The sequence below is a fragment of the Spermophilus citellus genome, assembly GCF_964194105.1.
Source record: "Spermophilus citellus genome assembly, chromosome: 13".
In the NCBI taxonomy this organism is placed as follows: domain Eukaryota; kingdom Metazoa; phylum Chordata; class Mammalia; order Rodentia; family Sciuridae; genus Spermophilus; species Spermophilus citellus.
In genome coordinates this window covers 7,523,231-7,547,441 of record NC_138193.1, presented here as the reverse complement: position 1 = coordinate 7,547,441, position 24,211 = coordinate 7,523,231, and the positions used below count along the sequence as shown (strand labels likewise).

Below are 24,211 nucleotides of genomic sequence, written 5' to 3'. Positions count from 1 at the left end.
CCTGTCCCACTCCCCTCAGCCACCTAAGGTACCTGAGATGTGAAGCAGTTGCTCATGGTTGAATGACGGTGGATTATGTCAGTTGAAATAAACAAAACCTACTGACTACACCCTACCTCCTTCCCTTCCTAAACTCTAAGGACCACTATTCTACTCTACACTTCAGTAAGATACCCAGAACGTATCTTAAATTTAAATTTAAGAAAAATAATTTCTTAGAATACATATGTCTCAGGCAATAATTAAGGTGTTCCCTCAATAAACAATTATTCAATGTTCAATACATTACAATGTATTCATGTGTAATGGTTAATTTGAATTGTCAACTTGATTGGATTAAGAGATGTTAAGGATTAAGAGGCTTCTGGGCATGTCAATGAGGGTGTGTCTAGGAATGATTGGCATGTGGGATAGCCAACTGAAATGGAGGCCCTCCCTAAGTGTGGGCAGACGGTCCAATAGGATAATGGCTTGGATGGAATAAAAGTTGGAAGAAAAAGGAAGCCACAGCAGATGCAAGCTTCATTCTTCTTGGAAGGGTTCTTGGTTGCTGCTGCGGTTGTCTAAGGGTATCGGGCTCTTACTTCTTCTCTCTTCCGAAGAGGATCCTGCCATGATTCTCAGAAGCCTTTGATCAGACTGGGGTAGCACTGTTTATCCGTGGATCTCTCTTGTTCTGGGGCTTCGACTTCTTGGACTGTGCAGCTACTGGTTCTCCCAGCTCGCCAGCCTGCAGGTGGCCATTGTGGACTATCCAGCTTCTGGCTGCATAAACCCACCTGATTAATCCCCTTTTTATAATTATACTCCCTGTTGGTTCTATTCCTCTAGAAAACCCTGACTAATGTACCATGGTATGGATGTACTGCCATTTGCTTAAACATTCACCTGCTAGAAAACATTTTTATTGTTTCCAGTTTGGGGTTGTTATCAAAGCTGCTACAAACAATAGAGTACAAGTTTTTATATGTGGATGTAAATTTTTATTATCCTGGGATAAATGCCAAAGTGTGAGGTTGCTGGGTGGGTGGTGTGGTTAAACATATGTTTAGCCTTTAGTTGTTTTTTGTGTTTTCCTTATTTTTGAAGAAACTGACAAGTGGCTTTGCAGAATGGCTATAATATTTTGCATTCCTCCTAGCAATGAATGAGATGCAGATTCTTCATTCTTGACAGTATTTCATATTATAGGGATGAAGGGAAATTTCCCTTCTACCCTGTGAAGTTTGCCAGAGGAAAAAGACCAACATTAAATAGGAGAAAAAAAATCTACAAATTTATTAACATGTAAAATGGGAAAAACCACAGCCAGGCAAATTCACAGAAATCTGCATAACCACTACACAAAATTACTCAGAAACTTGTATAACTCATTTCTACAGGTGAAGGGGAAATGTGTAAAGTAGGCGATTTTGAGAGTCTCTGGAAGGAAGGGGGGATGGTAACGTAGGTAGCCCATTTTCTAGTTAGATTATTTGTTTTTCTACTATTGACTTTGGAGAGCTCTTTATATATTCTACATAGGAATCCTTTATCAGATATGTGGATTGCAAATGTTTTTCCCAGTTTATACCTTGTCTGGTTATTCTTTTGATACAGTCTTTAATGTTTAATGTATTTTTTTTATTCTATGGTTTGTGCTTTCAGTGCCACATCTAAGTACTCTCACCAAGCCCTCTTATGTTTTATCCTACAAGTTTTATAGTCTTACATTTTACATTAAAATCTATGATTTATATTGAGACAGACTCCTTTGGAATTAAAAGCTCCAAATTGTTTTAACTTATGAATTTCTCATACTGAGGACAGACACACAGAAAATGAACACTGACATCGCTGTCTACCACAGCCTAGCTAATTCTACATATGCATATCACCTGGCTTTCGTTTCTGTACATTGTAACTGCCTCTGTAGACCAGAGGAGAAGCATCTAGATGCTTCTCTCTAGTTTGACCAAACTTCATAAAATTCCTTTTTCTGTTGTTGCTTGTTTCTTGTGCAGGTGGTTGGCCAATCCAGTTAGCTGGGATGCAGGCAGTCTCCCTGGCTAGGCTATCGTAATAATGTGATCCTAATTTTTGTATAAGGTGGGAGGTTATGTCAAGATTTTCTTTATTTTTTGGCCTGGAGATGTCCAATTGTGCCAGCACCATTACATTAAATTACATTGAATTTCTTTGGCATTTTATTTAAAATAATTTGTCATACTCATGTGGATCTCTTTGGGTTCTCTGCTCTGCTACATTGATTTAGGTCTCCAGACTTCTATCAATACTGTGCAGGCTTTCATAGTATAGTTTCACGGCAAATCTTGAAAGTAAGTACACAAATTCATCCCACTTTTTTAAAAATTTATTTTAGCTATTCTAATTGCTTTGCTTTTTCTTATAAGTTTTCAAATAATCTTATTCATATCCACTAAACATCTTCCTGGTATTTTGATAGGAGTTGCATTAAACATGCACATCAGTTTGGAGAGAACTGACATGTGTTCTATGCTGAGTATTACAATCCATAAAGATGATGCATTTCTGTATTAACTTAAATCTTAAAAAATATCTTTTGTCAGTGTTTTGCAACTTTCAAGTTCTCAGCATTTTATACATCTTTTGATTTTCTAAAGAAATTTGCATACCTAGGCCTGGGAATGTAGCTCAGTAGCAGAGTGTTTGCCTAGCAAGCACTAAGCCCTGGGTTCAATACTAGTACTACCCCGCCCACCCAAAAAATACACCTACATATTTTGATGTTTTTGAATGATTATAAATAGTTTTGTATTTTTAATTTCAGTTTCCAGATGTTGATTGCTAGTGCATCAAAATACATTTTTTCTTAATTAATCTTGTATCCTATTGTGTCACTTATTAATTCTAAGAGAATATTTGGAGATTCTTTGGTATTTTCTAGGTAGATAAATATGTCATCTGCAGAGAAGAACAATTTTATTTCTTCCCTTATGACTTGTATGCCTTGTATTTTCCTTTCTTGTCTTATTGCACTGGCTAGAACTCTACTGTACTGTGTAACAGGAGTGGTGAGAACTAACATCCTTGTTCATGATCTATGGCAGAAAACATTGTCTTTAAAAATTAAGTGTGATGTCAGTTCTGGGACTTTTGTGGATGTCTTTGTCAAGTTGAGGAAATTCCCCTCTGCTTCTCATTTTCTTAGTGTCTTAATTGTGAATGGGCGCTGGATTTTGTCAGATGCTTTTTCCATATCAGTTGATAGGCTCTTGCGGTCAGTCCTCTTTAGCATGTTAATATGGTGAATTACACTGAATGATTTTCATATATTGAAGCAACTTTGCATATCTGAAATAAACTCCAGTTAGTTGTGATGCAAGTATAATACATTTTATAAGTTGTTGGATTTTATCTTAGCATATTTTATAAAATAATTTGAATCTTTATTAATGGTGTTTACTTTTTCCTTTTTGTATTGTTTATGTCTGGTTTTTATATCAAGGTAATAATGGCTTTCTAAAAACAATTTGGAAGAGTTTCTTCCTCCTCTATTTTCTGGAAGTCATGGAGTAGAATGAATGTCCATTCTTCCTTTAATCTACCTTAATCTTTTGTTAGAATTTTACAGTGAAAGCATCTTGTCTGGAGATTTCTTTTTTAAGAAATTTTAAGTTAGAAATTCAATTTATTTAGTAACTATAGTGTTATTCAAACAGCACGATAGTTATTAAATATAGTGTATCTGTTTCACCCTGGGGCAGTTGTGGTAGTTTCTTCTTCTTGAGGGAATGGATCCATTTCATCTAAGTTGTCAGCTTGTAAGTGTACGTTGCTCCTTGCATTCTCTTGCTTTCCTTTTGCTGTCTGCAAGATCTGCAGTGATATGCTGTCTTATTCCTGGTATTGGCATTTCTGTCCTCTTTTTGTTGATCTTGCTTGAAGTTTGTCAATTTTTAAAAATCTTTTTGGAGAATCAGCTATTTGTTATATTGATTTCTCTACTTTTCTGCTTCTTTTTTGATTCCAGGAATTAAACTCAGGGGTACTCGACTACTGAGCCACATCCTCAGCCCTATTTTGTATTTTATTTAGAGACAGGGTCTCACTGAGTTGCTTAGAACCTTGCTTTTGCTGAGGCTGGCTTTGAACTCGGGATTCTCCTGTCTCAGCCTCCCAAGCCGCTGGTATTACAGGCATATGCCACTGCGCCTGGCCTACTTTTCTGCTTCTTAGTTCACAGATTTCTGCATATATCTTTATTACTTTCTTCCTTCTACTTGCTTTGGGTTTATTTTGCTATTCTTTTTCTTTATATTCTTGAGGTGAAGCCTTTGATTATTCATTTGAGTCATCTCCAAATTTCCTAATGTAACAATTTAATGTTATCAATTTGCTTCTCAGCAATGATTTAGCTGTGCCTGACAAATTTTGATATGTTGTACGTTATTTTGATTTAGTATATTTTGTTTCCATCAAGATTTTTCTTTGACCAATGAATTATTTAGAAATGTGATATTTAATTTTCAAGCATTTGAAGTTTTTCTTGTTATCAATTTCTAGTTGGATTCCAATGTGATCAAAGAATACACTCTTGCAAAACTTCAATTCCTTCAAGTTTGCTGAGGCTTAGTTTATGGTGCAGGTATGATCTGTCATGGTTCCATGGGTTCTAAAGAACAATGTGTATTCTACTGTTGTTGAGTAGGGTGTTTTATAAATGTTGACCTAATGCTATTGATTGATGGTGTTATTCTGTTCTATATTCTAGTGGATTTTCTTCTGGCTTTTTAATGTGTTGTTGAAAGATGTATTGAAGTCTTCAATTATAATTTTGGATTTGTCTATTTCTCTATCCATCTTTCTTTAGAGCTATCAACATTTGCTTCATATTTATGCACTCTACATTTAGTGAGTATGCATTGAGGATTGCTATGGTGTCATGTTCCACTCTGTCCCTGTTAATTTTATTTGCTCTGAATTCTACTTCATCTGATATTAATATAGGAATTTTTTCTTTTAGAATCAATATTAACATAACTTTTTCATCATTTTACTTATCAACCTATATTATTATATGTGAAATGAATTTCTTATAGCATACAGGTATATCATGTTTTAAATCTACTCATTTACATTTAATGTAATTACCGACAGGGCTGAAGCCTGCCCTTTGTTTCTGTTGTCTGTTTGTTTCTCTTTCTTCTTTTTGTTGTTTCTCTGTTCCACTGTGTTCTTTGTCCCTTTGGCCTTTACCTTCTCTTGTTTATATTATAATGGTCTTAAACATTTCTTCTCCATACTTTAAGAGCCACATTTGGCTCTTATCTTTTTTTTGTGGGGCGGGAGGTATTGGGGATTGAACTGAGGGGCACTCAACCACTGAGCCACATCCCCAGCCCTATTTTGTATTTTATTTAGAGACAGGGTCTCACTGAGTTGCTTAGCACCTTGCCTTTGCTGAGGCTGGCTTTGAACTTGCGATCCTCCTGCCTCAGCCTTCTGAGCCGCTGGGATTACAGGTGTGCACCGCTGCCACGGGCATGTTATCATTTTTGTTTCCACCATCAAACCTAACTTTGAAAAAACTCCCACATAAATTCACACATAAAAAGTGAAGCTCATCCTCTCTCCCTATGTCTTCGTACTTTCTTCTGTCATGTTCTCTGATTTTTTTTTTTAAAAGCTCAGCTTTCTATTGAACATGTTGCAAAAGAGGTTTAATTAAAAACAAACAAACAAGCCCATGTCATCATCAGACTTCTCAGAGTCTCCTTTCTGGTTTCCACTTTCTTCTCAGCAGGAGTGGCAGTGGTGGAGGAGGAGAGACCCTCTGCTGGAGCAGGTCCACTGGCCCCTGTGTTGCAGACTGGGTCCTGCCATGGGCTGGGTTATTTGCACCCTGGGCGGGCCACAGAGGTTCAACATTTACACCAGTTGCTTTAATGAGAGCATGGGTCCTATCCTCAGGCAGAGTAGAGACAGGTGAGCTCAGACACAGATTCTGGCTTGTTGGTGGATAAAGAGGGCCTCATACCAACTTGGGTAGTGTTCCTGTGAAATGACTGAGAATCTTGGTGACCGTTTAAGGGGGAAGAATCTTTCTTTTTCTATTTCCATTCTTTTAGAAAAATGCCTTTTGTCATTTTAGGGTAGTTGCATATTATTTTACGGTAGATTTACAAAGTTTCTGATTTTTCCTTTATCTGAAAATAAATTTCTTAATTTCTCTTTCATTATTGAGATATTTTCACTGGATATAAAATTCCGAGTTGCTGATTCTTTCCTTTCAACCCTAAAAAAAAAAAAAAATATTGTGCCCCGTTCTTCTGGCTTCATGGTTTCTGATGAGAAAGCTACTTTCGTTTTAGTTGTTTTTCTCCTAGATGATAAGACATCATTTTTCTCTTCCTGCTTTCAGCATTTTTTCATTGCATTTGGTTTTTAGAGGTTTAACAATGATGTGTCTTCGTATTTATTTTTATTCTATATTTTGTTTGGGGTTTTCTCCATTTCTTGATGCAGTTTCTCCTATCTTTCATCAAATGTGATAAAGTTTTAGTCACATTTTCTTTGAGTGCTGTTTCAGTTCTTTAATTCTCTCCATCCAGGACTCCTAAGACATGACGTGTTATGGCTTGGATATGAGGCGGCCCCCAAAAGCTTGTGTGTGAGACAATGTAGGAATGTTCTGAGGTGGAATTATCAGATTATGACAGCTGTAACCTAGACAGTGGATATATCACTTGATGGATTAATAATCTGAATGAATTAACAGTTGGTAACTGCAGGTAGGCAGGGCATGGCTGGAGGAAGTGGGTCCTCCACGGGGGGTGTGGCCCTTGGGGACTGTGTTATCCCTGCTCTGTGCACTCAAGCTCTTTCTGTTTCCTAGCTGTCATCTGGGAAGCTTTCCCTCCCCACACATTCTGCCATGACAGTCCCCCTCACCCCAGGCCTCGAATTATGGAGTCAGTCGGCCATGAACTGAACCTCTGAAACCATGAGCCACAATAAACTTTCCCTCCTCCGAGTTGTTCTTGTGGAGTACATTGTCACAGTATAGCTGACTAACACATGAAGTTTGATCTTTTCTCACAAACTCTCAATTCCCTGAGCTCCTTTTTTTTTTTTTTTTAATTCCCAGTCTATTTTCTGTTATTCTGCATGGGTAGATTCTTTTTCTCTATCTTCAAGTTAACAGATTCTATCCTTCTCTCCCATTCATTCTGCTCTTAGTTTCATCTATTAAAATCTTTGTTTTATTTATCATATTTTGCAGCTCTAAAATTTCCATTTAATTGTCTTCTGTGTTTCAGTGAGAGTTTTCCCTGTGCTTGCTATTGCTCAGAGTGCTTCTAGAATCATTGCTTTAAAATCCTTGTCAGATAATTCCTACCTGTTTACCATCTTGGTATTGTTTCACTCAAGTTGAGGTCCTCCTGATGCTTTGTATGATGAGTGGTTTCCACCGAAGCCTAGATATTTGAAATTTTATGTTGTTTGGGGGAAGCAGCCATTATGTAGCCTGTCACCTCCCCTCCAGATGGCCAATCACTGCCTTGAACTTGGAACATTCTCCTGCATGGAAGCCAGGTTCTAAGGAGACATGGGGCTGAAGTTATTCCTTATTAAGAGAAAAATTTGCCCTGTCCTGGTTAACCAGTGAGTGAACTTATACTGATGAGATGTGTGCATTTTATGGCAGCTGGCAATCCCAAGAGCACATCTTCCTTCCACGGGCAGAGAACAGGGAATTTGCACCTCACAGAGTGGTGTGTGCAGTGTGCTGCCCTGTGTCAGCTATCAAGAGGGAACCTCTGCCCTAAGAGATTGGCACTGACTGCAGATACTGATCTTGCTGCTTCTCTTCTGGCTGTGAGCAAAGCACTGTTCCAACAAGTGCCTTGTACGTCGACTCCTCCTTGGCTACTCTGCCCCTGCAGAAAATGCAATTGGCCAAGGTCTGCAAGCACCTGCTTCTCATAGTTGGCATTGTGATGCTCTTTTCATGTAGAGGGGATCCTGTTGGGGATTGGTAGTTGGATTTTCATGCTCAATATGCTATAAGACTCTGGGCGCTATGGCTTGGAGTGTGTACCCCAAGGCTTCATGCATTGAAAGTTAATTTCCACTGTGAGGCATTAAGAAAGTGGAAACTTAATCTGACTGGGAGGTGCATCTGGAGGGATTAGGGGCAGATGAGGTCATCAGAATAAAGCCCCTGTATTGGCTTTATCTTAAAAGGGAGAGAGACAGAGGATATATACCCATACCCATACGCAAGCTGTCTCTTTCCATGTGATGTCCTGAAACATCCTGGGGCTCTGCCAGCAAGAAAAGCATCACGAGATGCAGGCCTCTGACCTTGAACTAGAACTGTGAACCAAAATAAACCTCTTTTCTTTATAAAGTAGCCTGTCTCATGTATTTCATTATAGTAACAAAAATGCAGAATAATACACTGGGACTTAAGAGACAAAAAACCCAAGTAACCTACCATCAAGTCCAGAAATCCTAGTATGTCTGCCTTCTTCTGCTTTTTTGGAGTCTTGTTGTATTTCTTTTATCTGTGATGTTCAAGATTTTAGCTCTAACAGAAAAGGTAAGGACAATCACTTCTACTCCAGCTTTCTAGAAGCAGAAATCCATTTTTTTAAACCATTTTTCTCCTTTCTTCAGGAGTTGTACCTGCCTCCATTCCCAGTACTGGAACAATATTAGAATATTTCACCACCTCAAAACTGTCCAAGTTAAAAGTAGTCCCTGTCTATGTTCTAAGCCCTTGCCCTGTTCAGAAACACATTGCCTCTTGCTTTAATTATTTAAATGCCTTCCTTGTTAGTGTCTACACTGATATCTTTTTCTTTGGGTCTCTCCTATGTACCAATTGCAGCCAGGCTTTTTACACAACCATAAATCTTATCCTTTTCCTCTGTATCTTTCAACAGCTCATCATTGACTACTTGATTAAACTCAGATTCCTTAGCTTAGGGTTCAAAGCCATCAATGTAATGGCTCAGATTCCCATGAGAGCCTTATCTTCCCTGCTTTTACATGCGATGTGATTCTACAGCCCAAATGGTCCACTTCCAGATGCTAGACACAGGCTGTGCATTTTGACTTCGACCTCCACCCATTCTTCCTTCTACTTAGAGTGCCTCTTTGCCCTCTTGAGTCAGGGCCCACTGTCTTGAGAAAATCTTCCTAAATTACCCAACTCAAGCTGATGTTTTCTTACTTTTCTATTTAAACTTATGTTCAATCCCTGTCCTAGATACAAGACAGAACATAGAGTCCTCGTGAGCTCTCTCCTCTTGCACAGAATCAGGCCTTCTTGGATCTGTGGTTTAGAAAGGAGAACAGATCCATCAGTGGCTGGTGAGGCTGGGCTGACTGGGCGGGCTTGGGAGGTACGATGGTGAACATCTGCTTACTTTTGGAAGGTTGTTCTGCCCTGTGCTTCTCTGAAAGTCTAGGGAGGGAAGCTGTAGAGATAAGTCCACCATGTGTGTCTTGGAAGCAATTCTGGAGAGCACCCCTCCAGAGCTCCTTTGCCAATATTAGGTCTACCTATCATGTCTTTACGACAGTACACTTTGTGGCTACAGATGCTTTCTCTGTCAGGGGTGAGTGGCAGCATCCAGAGTGGCACAAAAGAGAAGAAGCTGCTGGGGTTGAAGTCTTAGCTCTGCCTCTTACTTGCCTTGTAAACACGGCACAAATCACTTAAGTCCTATGAAGCTGAGATTCCTCATCTGTAAACTGGGGATAAAGAGAGCACCTGCAGCGAATCACGTAAAAATGCTTGGAACAGCTCATGGTCCTCAATAAACATTAGCAGCAGCCATGTGCAGTATTTTTCACCAAAGCATCTGAGCAGCGGAGCAATACAAGGAGCCTCTGGAGGAATGCCCCAATGAGTCTCTAGTTTTCAAGCTTCTGTTTCACATTACATGTTTGTGCAAGTTTGCATTCAACTCCATAATAAAATTCACTTTATTTTATTATGTGGCTAATAGTTTTTTTCTGCAAAAAAATATATTTTTAAAAAAGGAACATTCTAGAAAGACACCTCACCATTGTACTGTCTTGGGGTGAAGCCTCTTAGTGGCACATTTATACAATTTGGGAGGTACAGTTTTGGGGATCCTTGAGCCAAAAACACAGAGCTCTAGCACCCAGGCCGGCACCAGAATGTGCGTTCGTCACCAATGAGCGCTCTGAGGGGCGCGTGCAGCCCTTGCCCTCCTCTCAGTCCTGCTCTGTGCACTGAGGCTCACACTCTTTCCATCTTGTCGATTCAGAAGTGCTGGTCTCTTGTGGGATGTGCGGAATATCAGCCATGTTAGCCTAGAAAGAAAACTCTTGGCTTGGATTTCCAGGGCTACGATCATCAATAAAATAGGGCAAAAGAGAACTATAATCTAATGTACCATATTACTGTAATTAGAGCTTCATGCTTGGAGCTTTCTCCACCTTCTCTCCAAAATAATGAAACAGTTTAACATAAATAGTAGTGACTTTAGTTTCCACCAGGTGGTGTTCCGTGACTGGGTGATTATGGCAACGGCACACAGCTAACGCATGTTGAGTTCAGAAAGTAACAGAAAGGAGATGGAGAAGGGCACAGGAAGGAATGGAACTGTGGAGTCACAGCATCGCACAGCAGGGAGACACCTCCAGATTCATGTCCCCTACACTCCTGTTTCACAAAAGAGGAAACCAAGACCCAGAAAGATGAAGTGACCTGAAGATGTTAGATGTGTAGGTAGAACTAACATCGAGGCTTCTCTCTCCTGTCCAATGTTCTTTTCAACCCTCCATGTTATCTCTTGTAAACTGCACCAGGCAGAATATTCTAGAAAGTTTTCTGCCTGTCAAGTTGGCTTTGTTAGTTAAACCTGCTGAGGTGGAGGCCAAGGTTTCTGTGCACTTAAGTGTCCCATGGACTTTCACTGCATGTCCTTGCATTTGAAGGTCAAGGTAAAATGTTTGAAACTGTTTTGCTTTTTCACTTTTAATTGTAGCACTGGTAACAAAACCCAGGGCCTCCTGTAGGCTAGGCAAGTGCTCAACCACTAAGCCACACCCCAAGGCCCCCCAATTTGTCTTATATTCATTTCATTCCTTGGATATAGCACAGAAGAAAAATTAGCAAGTGCACAAATGAAAATTTGTTTGACTCACCATGGATAAGACGAATTGTTTTAATTTTGATCCATTTTCATTTCAAGCTCGATTTTAGTTCTGTCATAAATCACATGGAGAACATCACATAAGTAATAAACTTTCTCCTACCAATGGTTTTATATATATATATTTGTTGTTGTTGTTGTTGTTCTGAGCTACATGTAAGAAACCCAGGCAGTGTTGACAGCTTTTGCACTAAAAGGCAAAAGTTCTCACAGTACAACTGGGAGCCAGACTCCAATCAGGACTCATGGAACCCAGGCTCAGATTAACAGGAATGTACTTGTCCCCCAGTGTGTTGAACATAAACACAATCACAGCCCAAATCAACCAGGTGCCCTTTCTCTTCTCTTCTCCTTCCTGAAGAAAGGGAGAGACTGAAGCCATTGGTCACAAGAGTGTGATCTCATCTCTCCACTAATCCCTTCTGATCCTCATTCCTGAATCCCAGAAAGACAGTCAGGATTCTTCCTCCTTTCCACTCTGTCCAATAATTGCCCAATAAAAAAATGCTCCCTGCCACCACTAGGATCTGAGCCCAACCTGAACGGCATCCCCACGGCACATCCTACTCTGCTTGTGATTAGAACATGGAAAGAGCAATGAGGAAGTGCAGCCAGTCACCCAGCCCGGTGGCCACTTGGCAGGAAGCAGAAATGCAGATGGAAGAATCCTTTCAAGAAATATGCTCCACACTTGAGCATCCAAAGAGAGAAACAGTCGTCACTAAGCATCACTAAGCAGCCAATCGCTCATCAAAGATCACGTTCTTTCTTGTCCCCATCTGGGTTCTCATCCTCCCCTGGAATGCAAAGCTCTTGCTTAACAGAGTTGTTCAAAGTTTCAGCTGGTGAGGAGCCCGAGCACCAGATGTGGATCTGAGGCCAGAGAGAGAAGCACAGAAAGACCCTTTCTATGGATGTCTCTGCCTTCTTGTCGGGCCCTCAGTGCAGGGCCCCATGCCTGGTATCTAACTGTGCGATCAGTGGTCCCACCGACCAGGAATACCTTGGCTATATACATGGCTAGAGCAGGTCCCCCAGGAACCTACTGCCCAATGGTAGGGCAGGATCCACTGCCTTCACCACTTCATGAGGAGACGGAAGCCCGGGAAAGCTGAGCACACAGACAGCTGACTGTCTGGAAAGACTAGACCTGTGGATCCTGAATTTGCTGAGGGTCTGCTTGTTCTAGACACTGACAGTACAGCACATAACCTCATCTGCAAATTGGGACTAAGCATCATGCTTCCTTCGTAGAGTATTGTAAGGATCAAGTGAAATAATGAAAATGTTTAATGAAATATAAAGAAATGTCTAATATGGTTCCTGATATATGGGAATTCTTCCATTTAAGTGTTAGTCGACCCCTGCAATGTCCCTGCAAGTCTCTATTATAACCTCCGATTTATAGATGAGGAAACTGAGGCACAGAGGGGAGAATAATCTGAGTCAATCAGCATATTGAATGGCCTAACCAAGCTTCAGATGCAAACCTGTACTCTGTGCACTCAAGAATATGATTTTTCTAGAACTCAGGAGTCCTGTTTCAAAGTTCATGCACTTTCCTTGAACTAGTCACCTAGACTGGAGACAGTCTTCCACAGAAAGTGTTGTGACCTGGTTTAAACGGTAATCACGAGGCCTTCTGTCTTGGGAAATACAGTCAGTTGTCAAATCCCAAACAAATTCCTAGCATCAGGCTTCTCACTTGAAGACCTCTGTGACATCAGCAAAGAAATTCTTACCAAAATCCCCAGAGCAGAGAAGCAATTTTGAAACAGAATTGAATGTTTGAAGCTGATAATGAGCATGAAAGTCAAAAGGGTACTCTTGTCAATATTCCTACAGTTTCAAAAATCCTGTTTCTTCATTAACTAATTTTCATCTCAATTCTTTTTCTTTTTTTGGTAAAAAATTAAGTGGACATAAAGAAAAAGGGTTATTGGAACCAAACTTCCTTATTTCTATATGGCTTCTTGCAGTGTCATAGGCATTCCACAAATGCTTGTAAGAAGTATGAATACATTGATTATAAATGAATGCATCTGTTTTCTTCCTGTGAATTAGCTAGAAGAGTAAGTTTTACAGGGACTTACTATAGATGACACTCCTGAAAATGTCAACTCTTTCTTTGCTAAAAAGCTTCATGCCTTCACACTTTTGAGGCCCCCAATGGAAGAATGTACCCCATGAATGCAACCCAGAGGTGCTAGCTCAAAGTTCCAATTTGCTTTAATATGCAACTCAAGTTTGAGTAGGAGACTCGCACACTTGTGCCAGAATCAACAGCACTTGGGGTGGGGAGCACACTGTATTTTTTGAGTATTGTGTGCATTGGGTGTCAACTGGCAAGTTACGATCCCATTTCCACCGATTTGAAGTTTTTGCTGTCAACTGGCAAGTTATGATCCCATTTCCACCGATTTGAAGTTTCTTCAAAGGAATCAACATGTAAACAAGATTCACAGGCTGACACTCCTGGGCTATGATCTACAATTTACTGAAAGCTTTATTATAAGACATTCTCAAGTGAAAAGAAAACTTGACTTGCCAAAACATCTGAATTGAGTTCTTTCTTCTGTGGTTTTGTGTTAGTCTATTTACCCGAGACTGGGTACTTTATGGAGAAAATAGGTTTGGTTAGCTCGCAGTTCTGAAGATTCAAAAGTATGGGGCCAGCATTAGGTTGATTCTGGTGAGGACCTCATGGTGGATGGTACCACAATGGTGTGTATGATAGGGAAAGATCTCAGGGCAACACAGGCAGCCAGAGAGAGGGGAGGAGCTGGTCTCAGAGCCTCCTACTAGGACCTGCCTCTTAAGGCCCCATCACTTCTCCACAGTGGAGATCAAGCTTCTAGCATATGAATCCTTGGGAGACTAACCACACCCAAACCCCAGCAAGTCTCAACAGGGAGTACTTCTCCTTCCTCATCCATAAAAGTGGCAATACCAACACCTATTTAAGAGAGTCAGCTTGCACAAACAATGCTGTGACGGCACTCTCCCGTCAGTGAAGACACCAGCTGGCCCATCTCGGGGGCTGGTAGCATGTGCAGGTCAGTGGAAATAGTGTGGCTTGTCCTTGGCTTATAAAACAAATTTATCATGATATATTCTCAGTAGCAATTAACTTCAGGTTACATTTATGCACCTCACTCTTGGATACATTAAGCTTGAGGTGACCAGAAGTTAGTCATATTGGTGTCCACTGCCTTCACAACTTTTGCCATAGAGAGTTAACTCTCACTTGTGCTATAATTTGTCTAGTATTTCTCTTTGTATCACATTTAACTCTGTATATTTTCATCTTGCTTTAATCAATAAATGGCAGATTTGACATTCTGGTAATGTGTGCTTCCAACCCACAAACCATAAATAGAACAACACTGTATTCATTCAGCCAAGATCACTGTATCACCCATTGCAGACAGGAGTAGGCTCTTCCCCAAAGAAGAGAGCTTGCCAATGTCTTGTACACACGTAGAATTCTCAGGATATCCCCAAAGAAGAGAAAAAGCACCCCCAAACTACACTTCATTATCTAACCACACCTAACAAACAGTCTTCACATTCCGATGGCACTTTGCAGTTTCAACAACATGCTTATGGTCATCATACTATTTGGTCCTCATCTCAAAACCAACAGGAGGAGTAAGAGATGCTAGAGAACTAACATAACATAACATTAGAAATGAGTGGTAGCATCTCTAAAACCTTTGAATTTTCAGCTCAGCTCACTTTACCCTACTCAAGAGAAACAATATATTTAAAACAAAACAAAACACTGCCTTTCCCTCTTTAGGCAGAACTCTCCAACACCATCTTTTTATCCACTCCTCCAACAACCATCTTTTTACCCATCCAGACATCCACCCCCTTATGCACTGATTCCTCCATCTACTCATCCATCCATTCATTCATCCACCTATCCATTCTTTCATGTGCCCTTCCATACCTATATTCACATCTATCCTTTTATATCCTCATCCATACGTCCACCCACTCATTAATCTATCCATCCATTGATCCATCCATTCTTTGTCCATTCATGTACCCATCCATCCATGCACCCTCCTTCCCACCCCCCATCTATTCACTCAACCTTTGGGGACCTTCTTTGTGTGTGTTGCTAGAGAGTGTGCTGGGCTGCCTACCAGGTTTTATTCTTATAAACAGCCAAGTTTTCATTTTGAGCATGGATAGCAATAGAAGTAATATCTGTTATCAGTTTCTCTTCAATTACCATTTATTTTCCCATGGTGATAGCAAAACAAAGCAATATGCTCTAATTCTTCCTATCAACTGTAAGAAGATATAGGGAGGCCATCAACAAAAGGATTAGGAAAAGACCTAGTTAATAAGAGTCTTTTCCTTCATAAGTACATCAGAAATACAATAATTGTGGTTACGTTGTTGGATCACTTGAGATGAAAAGGGCACACTTCCAATTATTTCTCATGAATAACGAGTTTTCAAATTGTTAGAAATCTATCCCTAATAGAGTCTTGCAACTTTTTGGAAGAGCTAACTTAACTATCTGGGTGTTTTCTCAGGCGGCTGAGATTCACTTATCTTCATGATTGCTCTCTGTTTTGGTATTTCAGTTCCTCAATTTCAGAGTCAAAGGTGGTGAACCAGATCAATGATGCAGGTGCCCTGTGTTTCAAAGTAGATAAGAAAAAAAAAAACTTCAAAAGTCAAAATAGAGTGAAACAAAATATGAATCAATGATCAAATAGCTGGTAAAATAGAAGAAAAAGTAAAGCCAACCATGCAAAAGAAAGTAAAACATTTGAAATTTCTTAATCAAAACTGAAAAACTAAAAACCTAGCTTTAACATTCCTGCTAAAGATTTTCTTTTTTTTTTATTCTCAAACTGGGTTTAACCTCTACGAAAATACATTCACCACATTTCCCAGTCACCAATGACTTCTTTATCAATTAATGTAATGGAGCTGTGATTTTCAAACTCTAGTGTGCATCAAAATTCCCTAGAAGGACTGTTGCAACACAGATTACTGGGTCCCACCCCCAGAGTTTCAGATGAAGTTAGCCTGGGGTGGAGCTCAAGAATTTGCATTTCTAACAAGTTCCAGGGTTGATGCTGCTACTGCTGGTCTGGAGAACCCACTTTGAAAAGCCTCACATTAGATCATCTCTAGACCTCAGTTTCTTTAACTTCTCAGCTGTGTGTGGCACTAGGGACCTCTCCCTCCACCTCTGAAGCCCAGCCTCTCTTGTTGTCCCTGTTAACCATTCTCAGTTCCTTCATATCTCTTGGGGCTCCTTGGGATCTTGTCCTAGGCCACTGCTTTTACTGAAATCTAACTGAGCCATCTTCTTCACTGAAGTCTTCACTTTTCATGTTAACTGGTGGTTCCCTAGACTGTGGCTCCGGGCTGTGTGATTCACCACGGCAGGGTTTCTGGTCTTCTCGGTGACTGCATTCCAAACGACAGAGCATGCCTGGCATGTGGAACATGCACAACCAACATTTGTTCCGACTGCCTATTAGATATTTCTACCTAAGTGTTCCATATGCTCGCTCGTGACCAAAATGTCTTCACGGAGGGATGGATCAGAGGAAAGGAAGGGAGGCTGCAGAATGGGTACCAAACTGCAGTTACATAAGAGGAATAAATTCTAGTGTTTGCTAGCACAGTAGGATGACTACTTCATGACAGTCCCTTAGATATTTATGAAAAGCTAGAGGAGAGGAACTCAAATGCTCCCAAAGCAAATATCTAATCATCGTGATCATTGAACATTATATTAATTGACTGAATTATCACACTGCACTCCCTTGTTATACACAATTATCAGCAATTTTAAAAAATTTAAAAATCAAATAATATCAATCTGATTCTTCCTCCATATTTCCAAAGGTATTACCCATCCATCTCCTAAGACCGAAGAATGACCTTGAACCTGCCCCTCAGAGATTTGTTCATTTTGCCTTCTAAATCTTCACTCCATTCCCATTGCTACGCCTAGGCAAGGTGCCCATCCATCATCTGCACACCCATACAACCTCCATGCAGGTCCTCCTGCAACCCTGGTCCACCAGCATCCAGCCAGTGCTGGGCTCTCTCTCCCCCATGCCCACCATGTCAGTCCCCTCGCTCTTAGAGCACAGCCCTGCCCCTCAGCAGGGCCTTGGGTCTTTGTGATGGTCCCTCCTCCTGCCGCAGTCCTCAGCTCCCCAAACGGAGCATCCTCAACTTATTTTCTGTTCCTCGTCCTCTGTACTCCATGCTTTTATTTCTGAGCCATGATTCAAGATGTTCCACCTGGAGTAGTGCTACCCTTCTCCTCTTAACCCATGTTTTATCTGGCTAATGTCTACCCATTTTTCATTTTCCAATCTTAAAAATTACATAAGTCTTCCAGTTACCCCCATCAAACAAAACCAAACTGGTTTAGCTAAGGCCTCCCTGGTTCCTCAGACCCTCCGCATTAGTGCCACGCATGTACGCAGGACAAGTTCACGTCTGCAGTCACCGGCCCAGGAGAGGACTCAGTCAGAAACGCTGAAGGATGAGGCCAACTAACTTAATGGGTCAAAATGTGAAACATTATTTAGAAATTATTTTACAAAATTTATATGTTAATAGAAGTTAAGTAGTGGTTATGTCTCAAGGATACTAACAGGGAAGGCTCATTAAGGAATATTCTAGCATGATGGAAATATTCTGCCCTTTTTGTGCTCGGAGGTTATAGGAGGATATATACACAGGTAAAAATTATTCAAGCTGTACATGAAGAATTATGCATTTTGTGTATGTAGCTAATACCTCAATAAAACCAGATGAAGGATGGGCGATTAGCTCCATGGTACAGCATGTATGAGGCCGTGGGTTTGATTCCCAGCACTACCAAAAAATAAAACAAGCCAAAATGAATGAATAATTTTAAATTATAGTATAATTTATATGGAGATATAAAAAATAACATGGGCTAAAATCATTCATGTGGGACATAATAATAATAGAACTCAATAACCAGGCAGGGTGGCACATGCCTGTAATCCCAGTGACTTAGGAGGCTGAAGCAGGAGGATTGCAAGTTCAAAGCCAGCCTTAGCAACCTAGTGAGGTTCTAAGCAACTCAGTGAGACCTTGTCTCTAAATATTTCAGAAAGGGCTGGGGATGTGGCTCAGTGATTAAGTGCCCCTGGGTCCAATTCTTATATAAACAACAACAACAATAAAACTCAATGACAACTTGCTATGGTCTGAATGTTTGTGTGCCTCCAAAACTCTATTTTAGCCCTTTCCCCCCTGTAGTAGGATTAAGAGGTGGGTGTTTAGAAAGGAATTATGTCATGACAGCTCACCTTCAAGAATGGGATTAGCACCCTTATAAAGGAGGCCCATAGCCAGAAGTCATGCCTCTGTAGTAACAATTACTCAGGAGGCAGAGGCAGGAGGATGATGAGTTTGAGATCAACCTGAACAACAAAGGGAGACTGTCTCAAAAATTAGAGGCCCAAGGAAGCCTCTTGTCCATGGTGCCATGTGAAGACACTGAAAAGGTGCCATCTACAAAGTAGAGCAAACCCTCACCAGACACTGCCATCTTGGACTCTAGAACCGTGAGCAATATGTTTCTATAGTCTGTAAATCACCCTATGATTTTATTATAGCAACTCCAGCCAGGATGAACTAAGATACAATCAAAGACATAAAGCTTTCTTAAGGTGCTAAATATATCCCAAAGATCTGGAATTTAAAACATAGTGAAGTTATTATTTGAATCTGTGTCTGAAATGTGATTATTTTAGATTGACTACTCCTTATTTAAACTTGAGGCCCTGAAATATTTTTAGGAAAAGAAATTACTTCAAAGTCATTTTCCACAAAATTACATATACTATTTTAAAATCCTGCTTCACAAATTAGGGAGGTTTGAGTTAATGATGTGTAATTACACTTCAACATCTGAGATCTTAAACTATGGTAATGACAACTGCAGCTCAGCTGGGTCCACACTATTTTTAATATTATCACTTACTGTTTTCTGCACTGAAGAAATGAAGACATAAGGCAAACTATGCCATGTGGGCCTTTACAGTCCTATTAATGAGGAGACATGGTGATTTGGGGGGAAGAAAAAATTCCCATTTTGTCAAGAAATTCAGAATGGTCTAGTAGTCTTTCTTAGAACAAAACATAAAACATGGAAATTCAGGGTTCATTTTCTAGAGAAAGGTGGTGGGTTTAGAAGCTTGTTTTCTGTGTTTTGCTTTTCTAAAGAAGGTTCCCATGCCAGGACTTCCTAACATTCCTGAAATCTCTGTGGAGACGACTGGTCAGCAGTCCCTTCGAAGGGTGAAAGCCAGTTTTGAAATACAGTAATCAAAACATTTTCCAGGTAGGGTGAAAAACACCCAGGGACACTGTACGCATCCAAAATAATGAGCACCACACAATCACTTGGCACTAAACAGCGTTTTCCACACATCAGATCAAAGTTACTGCCCTCAGTTTTCTGGAATGGTTTTCCTACAGAAGAATCTTTTTGCTTCTATTGAGCAATAGTGTAGTGGAAGTTTGACTTTTCTTATTTTTGATTTACTATTGGTATTTTTGACACCCAAAGATCAGAGAGAAAGTTTTTAAACTCCCAATTATCTAATCTAATGAGGACATTACCATCATATTCATCATTATTACCAATAGAGTTGTTACATCTAGGTCTCTTCCAGCGCCAGCCTTAGAAAATCTGAAAGCCACCAAACCTTCTCGGTCTGACTGAGGGATGAAGCCTCGCAGTGTCCCTTTTCCTGATGGGAAAACTGAGGTTGGTAAGTGGCAACCCCAAGATGAATGGCGCACAGCAGAGGTACTTATTCCTAATTTGGCTCACTCCATAATTGTTTTCAGAGTATTACCCGATGACAAGGACAGTGTCTGATAAGCTGGCATAGCACGGGAGATGAGATGGGCGATGAGGCTGGGGGTGGGATGGGCGGCGGTCAGGGATGGTGGTGATGGTGGTGATGGTGATGGTGGTGGCGGTGACGCTCGGCCGGCTCCTCTCTCCCGTTTCTCCATGACTGCCCGTCCTCTCTGCCTCCTCCGTCCCCGCGTGGCCTGCGCCCAGAGAAACAGGATTTGCACCCAAGCCGCCCGTCCGCGGATGCGCGGCTGCGGCGCCCTGCGAGCCTGCAGCCCCTCCGCGGCCCGGCTGGCCGCAGCTCGCGGCTCCGCGCCCCGCGCCCCTCTCAGCGGTGGCCCCTCCGCGCGCCCCAGGCCCCCGCCCGGCACCCCAAGTGGCGCGAATCCGGAGGATACAGCCCGCCCAGCATCCCCTGCAGGGAGCGCCCGCGACCCCGGCCCGCTCCCCGCCGAGCCCCCTGCGACCCGGCCACCCATCACTTACGCCTGCGCTGGGCCCCGCGCACGGCGGCCAGAGACAAAGGGTGCGCGACCGCGGCGCTGCCGGATGCTCCCCGAGCCGCGGCTGCTGGGGACCAGGAGGAGGATGGGGAGGACGAGGAAGAGGAGTGAGAGGAGGCGGCGGCGGCGGCGGCGATGGCAGTGGCGAGGGCGGCGCAGAGGAGGGGCCCCGCGGTGCTGGCCACCGGGCTGCGGCAGGCGGAGCCCAAATCCTCCTTCGGCAACCCGCCACCCCGCTAGGCGCAATCCTCCCGAGCCCCCAGCCAGGGAACCTCCCCAGGGACCAGGGCACCGCCCCCCAGAGGGCGGGGTGAAAGGAAGAGGACTTGAAGGAAGAAGGGAGGGTGGTGCGTGTGTTGCGTGTGTCCGTGTGTGTATGTGCGTGTGAGCCTGTGTTCCTTCTTAATCGTGATCGTCTCCACCCACCCAAGCGTCCACGAGCAATCTCATGAAAATGCTAGAATCCCAGGCTCACCCGCCCAGCTCGGAGAGGCCTCCCACCTACCTCCTCTTGGGGCATCTGCACACCTCTGCTTCAGAGGAGCCAACCATTCTAAGAACAGCAAAACTGAGACCTGGAAGGTTGAGTGCCCAAGAGGCAGGGCTAAGGAGAGGCAAGCTGAGAGGAGAGCGCTGGGGTCTTGAGACCCTTGAGAGCCAATGTATTCTACCTGTTTTCCTGGCCCTGGACATCAAGGGATGGGTCAAGATTGGGGGACTAGGACAGGCAATTCCACATGCTATTCTATCTGAACCCGCAAAAATGGGCTTCTTTTCTTGGGAAAAATAACACTTGGTTCAGTCATTTGCATCTGGGTATGAAGAGCAGTTTTGATTTTCTTATGGAATTTTTAACAATCAAAAGTAATGAGCCAATAGTGCCCATCTCCAGCTTCAAAGACTGTGGAACACCTTCCATTCTTCTGTCTTTTCCTCTCTTCCCCAACAAAGAGGCATAGGACTTTTTTTCAAAACAGGATCATACTATCATTTTTCCCACTTGGCAAAATTAAGAACAATTCCTTAATATCATCTGGCCATTATTTATTAACTAGTTGTTCACTGAACACTCACTATTTTCCGGGTCCATGTTTAGAGATCTACCTGTATTGCTTGGCTTTGGTGGGGACCTTAATTTTGTGCAAAACTGTCAAGGATTTGGCTGTCAAGAATTATGCAAAACTGTTGCTGGCCTGCGGTCCCTGACAGACCATGAACTAGAGAACATTGATCTATGAAGTGACAATTGTTACTGTGTCCCAGACCCATTGACAGCTTTGACTGAAGCCCATCCTTCCAGAAAAGTGCCTGCACAGAATTTTTATTTCAATTCCAAAAGGAATTCAGTTCAGTTCTCACCAGCTGTCTGAATCCAAGTGCAGGTTACAAACTACAGAGGTGGGCTGAGGTGTCCCTGGCAGCCCCTAAGAGTCCTGGGAGTGAGATCCAGAGGGTCTGGTACCCACCAGAAGAGCTGGGTTTCCCACTGGTTTGCTCAGAGTCCTGGGGCCCAAGCATTACAGAGATTAATTCTGGAATGCTGGGCCTCATTCTGTTTCTAAGTCCTGTGCAGGTGTGGGATAGAAATGGATTCTTAACTGCACCTCAGAAGAACAGTTTTCTAGAATGAAGAGACACAGGCTGTGCACAGGGCACATGATACTTAAAGCATTTAAACTTTTTCAGGGGAAGTCAAGGCATGTCTGTCAGTGAGCAGCTTTGCAAGCATCAGTAAGAGGTAACAGGCAGTCAAGATGGTGGCTCTAGACTCAGACTGCCTGCCTGGCTTTCAATTCTCTGTCTCTTGCTAGCTGAGTGACTTTGGAAAAGTTACTTGGCATCGCTGTGTCTCAGTTTTCTCAATGGGGAAAAAAAATTGGGTTGTGAATGGAGTCTGTCCATCAATGCTGCCAGGAAGCATATACGCACATGTAGTGCCTGGCCCAGACAGGTTGGAAAGGTGCTCAGAGTATTCCCACTGCTCATACCCCCTAAATCCAGAGGGATCACTGCCCCCCAAACAATCTCAGCCTTACTCTAAGTAGACAGAAAAGGCTCTTACCTGCTTCCTGTTGCAGTAGAAACAGAGCATACCTAAGACACAAGGGCTCTCCTCTCTCTGCAGAGGCACCGGGAGGGAAGTGCAGGTGTTTATTGGCAGGGCTTGGTGGAATTCTTAAATACTGTGGAGTTCCTTATTGGCATGACTTCAGGAAGTGATCTCTGAGGGGGTGAAGGGAAGCCTCTTTCCCTGTCTACCCTGCATGGCCAGAGTGGTTTCAGCTAATGGACTGACGCCCCTCTCCTCCCTGCTTCAGCATTGCGCCTGGCGAAGCTGTCCCTGACAGCCTCAGGCAGAGGGCAGTCTCCCCTGTCTGAGACCTGAGACCTGCTCTGCATGGGTGATGAGTGCTGTCCGTGGCTGTGTGTGCCGCATTGGCCCATCCAGACTGTAAACAGATTGAGCTGGAATCCTCACCCACAGCCTGAGATTTCCTCATAAGGCCCTCATCATTTCCTGACCTGGTGTTGGTACAGACAGTGCTTCCTATAAGTCACACACATCATAGAGCATCCTCCCCAAGGGGTTTGTCCCAGGCCACTGGGACAGGGCAGGACCACTAATATCCCCTCAAGGGCATGTCCTAATGACCTAACTTCCTCCCACTGAAGCCAGAATTAGACAGGCAGTCAGTGTAGATAGGTAAATCGAGTCACATCGATCAAGGCCGATTTTGAGTGAGTCTAGGTGTTGGAGATTGTCCCCTGAGGGATTAAAATATTAATTCCTTCAGAGCCCCTCCTCCATCCTTATTAAGAACCTGCCCCTGCTCCAATATGCTTCCAATGTAACCTGATCAAGGAATTTCCCCTCCCTACGGGGAGCTATAAGGTAGTTAATGTGTCCTTGGCTGCTCCATCCTGCTCTTCCCCCTTTAGCCCACCTGTTTCCCACTTTTGGTCACCCCACTGAGCATTCCTGAGCCTAGTCACTACTCAGGAAGGATAAGGATAAGGAGGGAAAGGCAGGAGAACAAAGGAAGCCTAGAAATATAAAAAGGGCAGAACATCTCGCTTCTGGGGATACCATGATGCCAGCTATGGTCCCCTTCTCCCTCGCAGGAGAAATCTATGTTACCCTTTTAAATAAACCCTGCTTCATATGCTTGCCTGGGCGTGTTTCTCTAATGTTCAAACTTCAACATGTGGGAAAGCAGGATTCATCACCAATAACCATTGGTATCACCACTAGGCCCCACCACCTAAAGGGCATGTCCTAATGACCTAGCTTCCTTCCACTAGGCTCCACCTCCTAAAGGGCATGTCCTAATGACCTAGCTTCCTTCCACTAGGCTCCGCCTCCTAAAGGGCATATCCTAATGACCTAGCTTCCTTCCACTAGGCTCCGCCTCCTAAAGGGCATATCCTAATGACCTAGCTTCCTTCCACTAGGCTCCGCCTCCTAAAGGGCATGTCCTAATGACCTAGCTTCCTTCCACTAGGCTCCGCCTCCTAAAGGGCATATCCTAATGACCTAGCTTCCTTCCACTAGGCCCCACCTCCTAAAGGGCATGTCCTAATGACCTAGCTTCCTCCCACTAGGCCCCACCACCTAAAGGGCATGTCCTAATGACCTAGCTTCCTCC

At 42.5% G+C, this 24,211-nt stretch overlaps 1 protein-coding gene across 2 annotated transcripts in view; it reads right to left on the bottom strand.

Moving 5' to 3' along the window:
• GPR45 (G protein-coupled receptor 45) overlaps nt 1-23,155 on the bottom strand; it is a 96,640-nt gene extending 73,485 nt beyond the window's left edge. The window contains exons 1-3 of one of the 2 annotated variants that reach the window (XR_014018555.1): nt 20,548-23,155; nt 20,057-20,258; nt 15,452-15,818 (exon numbers count right to left, since the gene is read on the bottom strand). The gene's annotated coding sequence lies outside the window, so the exon portion shown is untranslated. Of the gene's footprint in view, nt 1-15,451; nt 15,819-20,056; nt 20,259-20,547 lie in introns of those variants that run through there. The other variant, XM_081264681.1, reaches the window with a different exon arrangement.
• Nucleotides 23,156-24,211: the final 1,056 nt, after the last annotated feature.